Source organism: Anas acuta, chromosome 5, assembly GCF_963932015.1.
Source record: "Anas acuta chromosome 5, bAnaAcu1.1, whole genome shotgun sequence".
In the NCBI taxonomy this organism is placed as follows: domain Eukaryota; kingdom Metazoa; phylum Chordata; class Aves; order Anseriformes; family Anatidae; genus Anas; species Anas acuta.
The window spans coordinates 61,061,953-61,074,852 of NC_088983.1; the positions used below are offsets into that span (position 1 = coordinate 61,061,953).

Consider the following 12,900-nt stretch of genomic DNA (forward strand, 5'->3'; position numbering starts at 1 on the left):
CTTTTGAAGGACATCCAGTATGCATCCTCTATAGCAATGTTTACTCTGTTAACATATTGGCTTCACAAATAGCTATTTGCTTATGTTAAGCCCAAGTAGCACCAATGAGCGTGTAGTATCTTGCTGAAGTTGCAGCCAAACTTGTTTCCATTTAAATATAAAAATAAAATAGGCATATATTGAATGGGAGACAGAGATGAATATTTTGGGCATGATTTCCCAGTGATGTTGGCCATAAATGTATCCAGAAATCAAAATGCAGTAAAGAAAGCTAACCTTTGTAAAAAGATCTATCAGTCCTGCTTTTCCACATGTGCCTGTGCTTGCATCTTATTCCCATATTGCAACAAAGCACTAGCTGCCTCATGAGTCCTTTACTTTAAAGTCTTCACTGTTAAATGACCCTACTCTGAAATAATCGTGTCTATTATATGTAACTTTAAATACTGTCTTTTTAAGTCATGAGTATATCACTTAAATGCCTTTTAAAAAATGTTTATTGCACTGTGCAGATGCATTCATCTTTTCTGCCAATCCCTTACTATCAAATCCTTTTACTGTTCTTTGTCGTTAAACCAAATATAGTGCTACATTGTCTGTCCTTACACACATTACTGCTGGATAAAGCCCTTAGTTCCCTAGACTAAATCTGTGCTGTTCTCTTCCCCGGTTTCTCAATGCTATCTCATTGCAACAGCTCACATTGAAAGCACGTTATTCCCACACCCACCAACACAGCTCTTGGGATAAGAACCACACCATTGATACAGTGTGTATTCTTTTCCATAGGTTCCCACCAGCATGTCGCTAACAATTTCCTGGGCCTTATCAAAAAAAAAAAAAAAAAAAAAAAGAAAAAAAAGAGGAAGAAAGGGAAAAGAGCCTTTGAAAAGTGGAAACAAAGAATCAGACTCCATTGTTCTACTTTCACTGCCATAATCTGTGTTTTCCATCATCCTACATGTAGAGACTATAAACATCACTTAATACAGATACCCCAATCAACAATTTACTGTGGACAGTTATTGTTCAGTATCTCTAATCTTTGATCTTAGTCGTGGTTTTCAAATCATCCTTTTCATTTCCTTTCAGCAGCCTGAATTGAGTTGAACCCCATCCCCCTGCCTCCCCCCAAAACCTTTTCCTTTGCCTGTCAGCATGAGAAACAACTGAGTCAGTTTCAAACTTTGGACTTGATTCATGCAAGCGAAACATACAGATCACATGAGTTAGCTACGGAAATTACTCAGAAACAAAGTGTGGAGCATGCCACTTTGATTAAGTGTACAACTGGGATCCCTTACTTCTCAGCATGAGGCTTTTCCCCTGAGCAAAACTGAGGGCTTGTCAACCACACAAGAAAAATACTGGTAATACTGGTAAAGGAAAACCAAAGAAAAAAAAAAAAGATGATCTTGGCTCTTTTGCAGAAAATTATTTTTAAAAATAAAAATAAAAAGGGGGAAAGGGGGCCTTTTCTTTTCTTTTTTCTGTTTTTTTTTTTTTTTTTCTTCTTCTTCTTTTCTCTCTCTTTTTTTTTTTTTTTTTTTTTTTTTTGAGAAAAGACCCCCTATTAAACATAAGTTCACCCCAGGGGATATTTTGTGGTTCAGTCATCCTTTACAGGCCCTAATTTATTTCATTATTCAATACATTGGTCACACTTAGAACTGAAGTGATATAAAGCAGTAATAACATGCACAGTAGTCCTCTAAGAAACACTGGCCTTTCTTACAAAAACAGTAGTAGGCAATGTGTTTAAGACCAATAATGTCAGTTCTGTTCCTGAGACTGACACTGACTTGCTGTGTAAACATGGCAAGGCAATTTAACCCCCTATGCCTACATTTTCTCATCTACGAACCTCCCTATTAATACATAACAACAACTTGTTTATACAGTTCTTATGAGGGCTATTTAATATATGAGGGATGCTCTGAGATAAAGTGACTGTGGTAATGAGCTTCTCCTGTCATGATGTCTGGCCATTCTGCAAGGGAAGTGGACATTTAGACTGGAATATTCAGATAGTTGTATCTCACCATTGAAATCCTAAGTCCTGTAACTGTCAAAATATCTACTGGAGCTGTATTAATACGAGAACAACAACAACAACAACAAACTTATTTTTATCTTTAAAAATTTGAACTAAAAACATTAATAAATGCTAGATTTTTCAAACAGCAATGGAACTTTTGAATACCAAAATTCTCATACAATTAATGCTCTTTACTTCTTTTGGTAGTTTTGGGAAATCTTCCCCAACAAATTGTTTAAAATAGGTAGGAAAAAAAATACAAACGGTGTTTCTTCTCATAAGTTTGTTTTATCATATTTTTTGTGTGGCTCTTCCACTCAGATATAGAGGTGTACACACACACCCTAAACACAGGAATAACTTCTGAACTGTGGGTTGTCCACAATGCCTTAAACTATTTGCTGTTTAGTGTCAATGAGATTTAACAGTCAATGAGTTATGGAGTCAAATGTGTTCTTTTTGTTCAGAGGTATGAAATGTCCAGTGGAAGATGCTAACACCTTGTTAACTTTGTCTTGTGTTTCCATTTTCCTTGACACCATTTTTGAAGGGAAGCCTTAATATTACATCAGGAAGTCAAATAGCACCATTGTTGAAAGGGAATAGGAGATAGGTTTAATGGGGGAAAGATCCGAAATAAAGTTTCTGTTGCTTTCTCTGCATTATATGCTAAAATTTCAAGAAAGTCGAGGGAGAATGAAAATGACTCAAATGTACCTATGATTCCCGTGGACTGCTCTTACCCTACAGAGCAAAGGGTGATAAAAGAAAATTTGTTTCCCATGTTTCAAGCTGGTACAGGAGTACTGAAACCTTTATGTGGCTACTAAGCTCAATCAAATTTAAAAATTACTGAAGACTTTGTCAGAATGTCACAATTGGAAGCTTGGGCAAAATTAACGAACACATTTCAAAATGTATATTTTCACATATCCATAAGGATAGTTCAATTCGGAAAGGTACTCAGCAGTTGCCACCGCGATCTTCAAGTGCTGTCCTGAATGTTCCCCAGCTGTTACAGCCTGTTTTACTGACGGATGTTTAGAAACTTTAGCTAACTGAGCTGGACGAGCTTGTTCCCTCTAAACAAAAATCCATGCTGAGTATCACTTTGATAAAGTTTAGTCCCAGTTCAGATGCACCAGTGCTTTTACATATAAATTGTTTATATTTCTTTGGCAGAAGCCTTATCTAGGTGTAAAAAGTATTAAGTATGCATATAAAGCATGACATTATTATACCAGTAATATAAGGCTGAATAAAAACACATAGTGTAAGAAGGCTTCTGCAGTACTTTTACACTCCATTTCCAATAACAGAATCCTCTAAATCTGTTAATTGAAAAACATTATAAAATCCCCACTCAATTCCATATATGTGTTTTGTGTTTGTACGTAACTTCAAACTGAGAATGAAATGATTCATTTGTCTTTGAATCTCAGAGTGACTCATAACAATCACAAGTCACACACTCTTGCATATGTATATATTTCCCCATAGCCAAGCTTCTCAACTGTTAAAAGTACTGGCACAGAACTGTACATGCTAGGACATGTGAGCAAAAATAGCGTGTTTAGTGGGTCACATAATAGGTGTGCATGTACATGCGTTAAGCAACACAGTCAAGGGTGCTTGTGTGTATGTGTATGCACACTTGTGTGTGTACACGAGTTAGATCAAGTGAGAGGAGAGGACATAGGGTGTAAGGCTACTGAGGAACAAACTTTCTTGCCAGACTTTGTTCTGTGTGCATCTTCCTAGGAGAAACATCCCCCACAGCAGCAGAGCACTGATACCCATGTCTTGCTGGATGTTACATGTAACATGCTCTTAACTGGCACTGACAAATGGATTCTGCAGACACACAGAAATCACCAAGTTTTTCAGGAAGTGTACATGAGATTGGTGCCAAGAGAAGGAGTGCAAGCCAGAGGACAAGTGAGTGAGTCTCACACTAGAAGCGTGGGAGCTGGTGCACCTATATGTCAGCTGTATGCTGAGCTGGTGCAAACTACTTCTGCGCAGATCATTTCATTTTTCTAAAGATACTGCCCACACATTTCTGTGTCTTCTTCCTGTATTTTCTGCTCTATGTGTTAAACCAAAGTCAGTTTCTGTGCCTTCTCTGATGCAGCAACTAAACTTTCTGTTTAGAAGGATTTTTTAAATCCATCTCTTGCATCTGAGCATTGCTCACTGATCCCTCCCCAGCTCAAAACGCAACATTAGGCTTGAATATTCTTTTTGTTAATTCTGTGCATAATGTGTATTAAGTAAAGCTTACTCTTTTCAGACAGTCATTTTCCTTCCAGCAACACAGAAAATAATGACAGAAAATGCCCTGCTTTAGATGGCTCTTGTAACAAAATATTTCTATAAATGTAACCTATGCAAGCTACAACTTAAAAAACAGCAAAGGCTGCAAAGACTCACTCGTCACTAAACAAATATTTTTAATGTTCAAGTCAACTTGAACACTGAGAAAAAAAAAAAAGCAAACCACACTGAATAATTAATGATTCTAACAATACTCTGTGCCATACTTGGCAATGCTATAATCATTGAAAAAAATAAAAAACAGATGGAGAAAACCTTAAGAGCATTTCAATTTAGTAAATTGAAGACTAGACTGGACATACAATGCAAACATATTTCAAAGCTAAGTGAAATTTGTAAAGAAATATTACTGAAAGCAAAATTAAGCTCTTGCAATCAAAAATGCTGAATAACAAACAAACTGTGCATTAAAATTCCTGTAGCAAAGGTGACATATGGCAAAACTATAGCTTTACAGCTGGTCCTCTAGGCCCATCAACAAGCATACTCCAGAAATTACAGCGGCAAGCCTCTCAGCTTCCATTTGTTTTATGTGAAGATGCTATGCCCCTGGAATACAGGGCAAAGACACTAGTCACTCCCTTACTTTTTGTATGTGTGTTTTCAGAGGCAGAAGCCTGGCAGAATCTACTTTCACTTCCACACAGACAAATAGGTTTAAGTCAGCACTGTGATTGCTTGGATTGCATGCAAACCCAGTGAGCAAAGGGATGTTGCTAAAGTTGCCAAGGTGGGCAACTCAGAGAGCAGGAATTAGAAACAACCACATCTTAGGTAATATTTACTTGACACATTTAGTTGCAACATCTCTGGCCATATAAGGATAAAAATACGCAGAGCTCTATGCTACTGAACCTAAATTGTGTCTGATATAACATTCAGTCATTTGATGCCAACTGTGGGGCACTAATGTATACTATTGCAATGTAAAATGTCAACATATCTTTATAGAAAAGGGAGAGAAAGAGTAGGGTTGAACCACACCTGAAAGTTCAACTTCTGTATTTTGGAACCTTTTGGCCCTGCAGTTACAAATGACGCGTGGATTTCACTAATGATCTACCCTGTCATTAACCTAAGGACTGTCTTTCAAGTAAATTCAGGGTGCCTCGAACTGTTCATCAACAGAATTCAGAAGTATTTCGACAGGACTGCCATTGGTTTTCTACCTTTGGAAAATCAAGGTGACATATGCACAATATCATGGTCACTGTAGGAAGTCCAAACAGTTAAGTTCAGACACAAGAAGAAAACAGCTGAAATTGTTTGGCAATTTTCCAAGTCATTACATGAATATTTGAGTAATTGGATGTATGCTTCACGAGTTGCACATGATCAAAATGAGAAGAACTCATCTGATCTGACATTTTTACCATGCTTAATTTACACCAGCATTTTCCATAAGGAGCCACTGGCAAGAAGATTTTAGGCCCCAATCATAGAGGTAGAACCATTGTTCACAGCTCCCCCTTACATGTTTCAAGCTTTTTGTGACTTCCTGCAACTAGATGGCTGTGTTTCAGCTGAAAGACACTAGCCAGTGCATTTATAGCTAGTGAAATGGGTTCAGTGAGTACAGCTTTTCCAAGACATGCTATTTCCTCAACCCAAAGTCATTCTTATTCACTTTGTGCTTTTCCTGACACTTTAGCCAACTGTCCTCATCTTTTATCCCCTTCTTATTTATTTCATTTTCAGGGAATCCTTATGTTCTAGATTACAGTGGTATAAGGCAATTGAAAGGGGGAGCAGAATTAGTTCATTTTATGAAGAGTTTCTCTCAATGTTAAAACAGTGGGAATGGCTAAAATACTAAAGCGCTAGATTTATGCTAAATAATTGTACATTAATTTACAATGTTCTGTAATGTGATGAAATGGTGTGAAACTAAACTTCCTGATTCAACTCTACTTAATCCAAAAAAGATTTACAAGAATGAAAATGACACCCTATACTTAATTAATTTGAAGTGTTCTGTGCTTAAAAAGCCACAATTAAAAAAAAGAAAAGAAGGGGGGGGGACGGGGATGGGGAATTTTTTTTTTTTTGATCAGAATACTTTACAGACTCCATAAAGATAAAACATGAGCAAGGTGAAAACCAGTTATGTCTGGAAGCAGTAGCTATAGCAGCATATCCACTTCTGAACATAGGAGGAATTTAAAAATTAAAATACGTTGGTATTTGTTACTGTCATAAATGCTGTTGAACTACCCAGTATTTAAATTAATAATTTAAATGTTTGCCTAATGAACTGGACTTGATTACATTACGGCATTCTCAATTTATTCTGACAGATCATCTCCTGAATTAGAATACAGAACCAAAATGGTTTATGGATTCCTGGTCAAAGTGTTTACTGAGTGAATATTTTTTCAACAATTAAAATAGCTCTGTTCTAAAGCAAAACTGCTTAAAAAGCAATGAGTGAAAAACTTAGGAAAAAAGAAATGTAATAACGAGCAACTTCAGAAAATTCCCCTCTTTACCATCATGTGAGCTCGAAACTGGCAGGGAAAGTAAGTGGCAACAAGAAGTGACAAGTAGTGGAAGAGACATGCTACCTTTGGCAGCTATTAAAAGCAAGTTAAGAGGTTAGAATTGGCTGATATATAACCCTTCATAAAATCATACAGGAAGAAAACTGGAAGCTACGAAAAAAAAAGGAAAAAAGAATAAGCTGTAGATCCCTGTCATGCTACTAAGAAATCAATGTACAGCTTTGTTTCAAACCAATAACACAGCGAGACAAAGTGAGCCTCAGAACCGTACCTAAATCTTTATTATTTTATTAGGCTATTCAATCTGTTCTTCACTGCACTGAACTGGGCAGCTTGTTTCTTAGGTGGTTTAAGTACTGGACTAAACACCTTACACTAAAGTGAGATTTCACTTCACTTCAGAGCAGTTTACAAAAAAATCACAAGACCTTGAAAATGCCATGCAGGTCTTTGATTTTATAAAGAAATGAAAAATTTTCACTGATCAGAAATGAATTTTCATAATGTATGTTAACACTGTTTCCATCCTGTTGTCTGTTTTATCTATATAGCAGTGTGTTTTTGATCAATCTCTCTCCTTTGAACATTACGTGTTTTTTTTTTGTTGTTGCTGTTTTAAACACATTTAAACATCAAACATGCATACTAGGACTGGGGTGAGGGAAAATTACAAATGGAAAGCAAGGAGATGAGCAACAATTACTCATTAGCCACATTAGCGTTAGGAATGAACAAGCTAGTGCCATGATTGTAGCTAGGAAGGCAATAGTTTTGATTTGAATAGGATAGTTTTGATTTTCAGGAAAATTATTTTTTAAAATAATTCTCCAAATATTTTAGATGCAGGGAGGGTAGCAGTAGGACATAAGTATGCAAATCTAAAATAATGCATAGAGAAAATAATTGCATTAAGAGAAGTCAACCTCATCTCTTGTCTTAACAGTATTTTTTCCCAAGCTTTGTATTTTTTTCTGTGCTTTTCAGAGGGAACAGCATCCTTATACCTCTGTTAAGTGTTCACAAACTTATGCAACTGTTCACATTAAGTCAAAACAATGAGTTCTCATTAATTCCATCTTCATGATAGTTGGGCTCATTAAAAAGAAAAAAGAGGAAAAAAAAGATTACATTCCGATTTTATCCTTTGTGAACTTTTAGGAGAAAAGGAAAAATGGCGCTAATATTGAGCCACAGCTGTCTTTCCACTACCAGACAAGTAGCCATGTATTCTCATACACATTTAAAAACTGAGATTGCGTAGGGAGGTGGGGAAGTATGCTGGAGAACTTTCTGTACAAGAACATGCCACCTCCTACTCACATTTTCTGTATCATTCATCATTCCCAGCTCTGAGCTTATTGTGGGTTTGCAAAAAGGAAGCTTTTCTCATCATTATTAATTTTCCTAGATGTTTTCATCTGCATATTTCTGTGTCCTTGAGAAAGAATTCACTCAGAGCACATCTCTGTCAATACCATGCTGTCAATCTGGATAACTATCATTCAGGATCTGCTAAACTGGTGATGGCTACTCAAATATTTCACTACTGTAAGACACAGTAACGACCATTTCATGGAGACAGAGATTAGGCCAAATTTGGCTCTGGTTGCATTTTATCTCACTGGGGAACCTGACACATGGTGTCTTATCTCTGGCAGACCAAGAAAGCACAGCAGAGAGGCACTGAGAAAGAGATTTGGGTACTGAAAATTCCACCGAGATTTCTAAGCGTCAGAGCAGAAGAGTTTCAAAGCATAAAAGGTGCAAAACATTTGTGACTTGCATGAGGCCAATTCATAATTTTTAGGCACTCCCTTACCATTTCTGGGATATTCTCAGGCTTTAACTCTTTCTGCTTGTTAGTGTATGCGCAAATTAAGTTTACCTTGCCATTAATTTGAGTCTGGAACAGATGTTCTGCTGATGTTCATAGACACTGCAAGCACAATTCATGTTTGTCTTGAAGAGCTTTTATCTGCAATCATCTGTACAAGCAGAAAGATGGTCGTGGGTTAGCAATAGAACCAAAATTACTTTTCATAGTATAATTTACTTACATTAATTATTAAAAACATATATAATCAATTATGATTTATTTTTCCTTGAAAGAACTAAACTACACTGTGTTAAAGAGCATCAACTTTTGTCTTCTCCATTACTTGTATTTTTACATATCTCAATATTATACTCAATTCTTTGACTTGCAGCCCAATTCATCACTACAGTATTTTACAAGATCTTCCTAATCACCTCGGAAAGAGTGGATTTTTTTGAACAGAGATTTTTTGGAAATTTTACACAGTGATCAATCTGAGAAAAAAGCAACAGCAAAGAAACAAAACCAAACAAACAAAAAAAAACCACAATGATTAACACATAGGGAGAAATGGTTCAGTTAACATTTATTTTAAAGTTAAGAGGTACTTCTGAATGACAGAATTTGTAGCTATCACTGAATGCTGTACAATGATTTTTATTTCCCCCCCCCAAGAAACATAATAATTTGGAGACATGTGCGACATTTTCTATGAAAAAATGAGGAACTCTTGGATGCTTAAAAATAGTAACTTCCAGATTTTAAAAATTGCTAAAATTGCTCACAGCAAGAGCAGTCATTTAAGGATTTGTAATGCAGAAACTTCGATGGTAAATCATATGAATAGAAACTAAATATGCATCACTGATAGGTGACCTTTTACTTATAGCAAACAAACAAACAATAAAGAAGTTTAATCAGACAAGAATTCAATGTTTTTAAAAGTATAAGAAAAGCCATAAATAACAACAGAGAAAATGGAAAATCTGGATACTTTTTATAGAGAACTTTGACATGTCTTGGGAACTATTGTTCAGCATGAGTGGAGATTTATCACAGAAATGTTTACTATTCAGTTTGCAAGAGGCCAATGCAGTGTTTGTTGCATCCTAATGTAAAAGGGTATCAAGGAATAGGACATGCACATGCGCACATACAGATAATGCATGATTTCAACCTTATGTTAGCACAATTTCATTGAGAGCACTCATTTTATCAGCATAGAACTAGATCAAAGCAAAAGTAAACCAAGAAAGTAATACACCAACCACAGTTTAATACTGTCAATTATTTCCTTTTAGCTTAAACAAAAAATGGGGGTATTTTTTAATGAAAGTACTGTTACTTTGTGGGTCTAACTTTGGAGTCTTTCCTTTACCAGAATACAAAATAAAAGATACCTATTGCTTGCAGGAGTTGACCTTTATTTCTCAATTTCTGGCATATTTTCCACATTAAAAATAAATAAATAAACATTCTAAACAACTCATTATTATTGGTTTTATCAAAATATTCCTCCTATTTTTAATTGTACAGATAGCTAGCTGATGAATAACTACCATTAGGAGATTACAATAATCTCATTACTACTGAGTCAATGGCAAAACTCCAGCTGACTTTAAATGAGTCAGCATTTTGCCTGTTCCTGCTGATTTGCTGATATCTATTTCTAACACAAACTATTCATTCACACAACAGATAACATCTATTAACCACCGGCTAATCATAAAGGTATGATTAGAGAATTAACATCAATAGCACAACTATTTTATTTAGTTTAATGTTTTCTTACTACTTAACTATACGAATTCTTTGGAGAGAGTTTTGCCACATAATCAAACTAAAAAAAATGCTGTACAGTTTCAATTAGAGTTTTACTTTGGTTAGTTCCAAAGTCCAAGTCCAGCAGTATGTATGACCAGGTTTTTTTTAAAACACTGTGCATTTGTTAGCTTCCAGCTCCACACTTAGAAATGCTGGAGATTAAAACAGGAAACAAAACAAAACAAGAGCTTCTTCTAACTACTGGTGAACTCAAGGTATTTGAGATGTGAACTGATGGATGCCCAGCACTTCTAAGAGTCTCAGTCTTTGCACGTGGAGCTCAAAAAACACTGGCATGGGTTGGTGAAATTTTGTGAATCATTGTGAGTGCTGATTGAGCACTTTTGATAGAAATCAACCAACCCAGGTTTTCTGATAAGTAAGAAACAAGAATCAATAAGAAACTAGGCTTAGAGTGTCAAAAATCTTTGACAGATTTTTATTTTTTTTTTCTCATCCAACTTCATATTCTCTGTACACTCAAGCTCCTATGTTTTAGGTGTGCAAGGAATGCAAAATCAGAGCTCTGCTGTATTCTTTCCTATTTATCCTCCCACAATCGACCTACTGAAATTCTGCACTGCCATCATGGTGCTTAAACCCTCTCTCATCCCCCTGTTTTCCATTTCAACAATGACAGAGCTATTTCAAAAGCCAACTCAACATTGAAAGTTAATACAAACAATTTACAAAGACGTAGGAGTAAAACTGAAACGTCTGTTTTCTTCTTTTGTTTGTAAACTGCGTTCAGTATATTCTCTTAAAGACACATTGCAGAACCAAAACTTCTCAGTTTAAGCTTTCAATTTAGTTTTCTTTTGTGGACTCCCCATCATACTTAGTTACAGAAATGTATGATGCACTTGTATCTTCATTTGACTTGATTATCAGTTTAATTTATTTTCATAGCACTTTGCAAAAGCTTCTGCTTAGGCATGACAATTTAGAAATTCTATTTGACAGTTCCTTTCTGTTTGATATATGCATAACTCAAAAGTAGCAAATACTTGGCCATTTTTTAAGCTTCCCTTAAAAATATGATGGCATCAAAACTGTATATTCTTGTATATTCTTCACTACCCACTGCCACCTACTGCAGAATTAGGAGCAATGCAAATAGACCTACTTTTGAGAAACTGAAGTTGAATTGTAAATATAAACCAAAATGCTTAGTGTATAATCTATGCAGATATATGCAGCCATATATATGCATTATGGACTTTTTTAGACCTGAATGGAGTAGAATGGTAAGAATAACGAATGGTTAAGCAGTGTTAACTTAAATGTAAAAGCTAATTTTTTGCTCTGAACAGGTGGCACTTTTTTCCATACATAATTAGTTGTACTGGTTCTAAAACATTTGTATAAATTATTGGGTTTTGTTTTATGTTTATTTTTCAATTTAAAAATCCTTTGAAGTAGTCACCCTTTCTGTGCTTCTTTAGAATTTAATGCATTTGATCTCTAAAATGTAATTGCAAATGTGAAACTACCCCAGCTGAGAGAGAGCGGTACAGCTGCTCAGCCATGTCTTTTCGGCAGCTGAATTACTTTCTAGGACTTAATGTCAAACAGCAGAGGTTACTTTGGCCCCACATACATGTAATTTTAGGTTTATTTTATGTACTCCAAGAAACTAAAACCAAATTTGCTGAGAGTTAAACAGACAGCAATTTTAAATGCATTTTTAGGTTGTCAGTGTTCCAACTTTTTGCTTTCTGAACTGTATCAGTGCAATTAGCATATCTGTCTATTGTAATAAGGAAAGCTTATTTCTCTTATAATTTTTTTGGGGAGAAGCGAAATGATTTAAAATGAAAATTTAAATTTTGTGGCAAAATGGGTATCCCTAGACTTCAAACCCACAATCTATATTATGTCCAATATTTTCTTACTCTTCAAAAACATGACAAATTATTTCATTTCCAAGTCAGTACTTTTCTGTAGGAGGTGTATTCTGTCAGATAGAAGGACATAAAAGATTTCTGTTTCTAGGCTCTGTGCTGGAATACATAGCCATTTTGACTTTTTGTAAATGGCTTTGTTTTTAACTGCTTCTCCAGCATAGAAATTTTAAAGGAGATTTTATCTTGCATGTTTAAGAAAATGATATGTCTTATTGCTCATAACAGAGTATAGTGATTGTCAATCACATGAAGAGTACCTACATTAAAGCTGCTTCTTGTGTTTAATGACTAATGACTACATCACCAGTATCTCAGGTAAGAAATTGCTGTAGACCATAGCCTCTGACTACAATTATTTTTTTTTTAAATCCTTAAATGTGGAAGATAAACTATTTGCTTGCTTACATAAACAACTAGGTCTTTAAATGATACTTGAAGGGATGGAAAGGATACGTTACAAATACCCTTTTTTAATGT

At 35.4% G+C, this 12,900-nt stretch overlaps 1 long non-coding RNA gene across 7 annotated transcripts in view; it reads right to left on the reverse strand.

Annotated features, from left to right (window-relative positions):
• Positions 1-12,900, reverse strand: part of LOC137857950 (uncharacterized) — a 368,377-nt gene that overhangs the window by 132,972 nt on the left and 222,505 nt on the right. For all 7 annotated transcript variants that reach the window (XR_011097417.1, XR_011097414.1, XR_011097413.1 and 4 more), the window contains one exon: positions 8,762-8,861. This is a non-coding gene — a long non-coding RNA (uncharacterized lncRNA). The remainder of the gene's footprint in view (positions 1-8,761; positions 8,862-12,900) is intronic.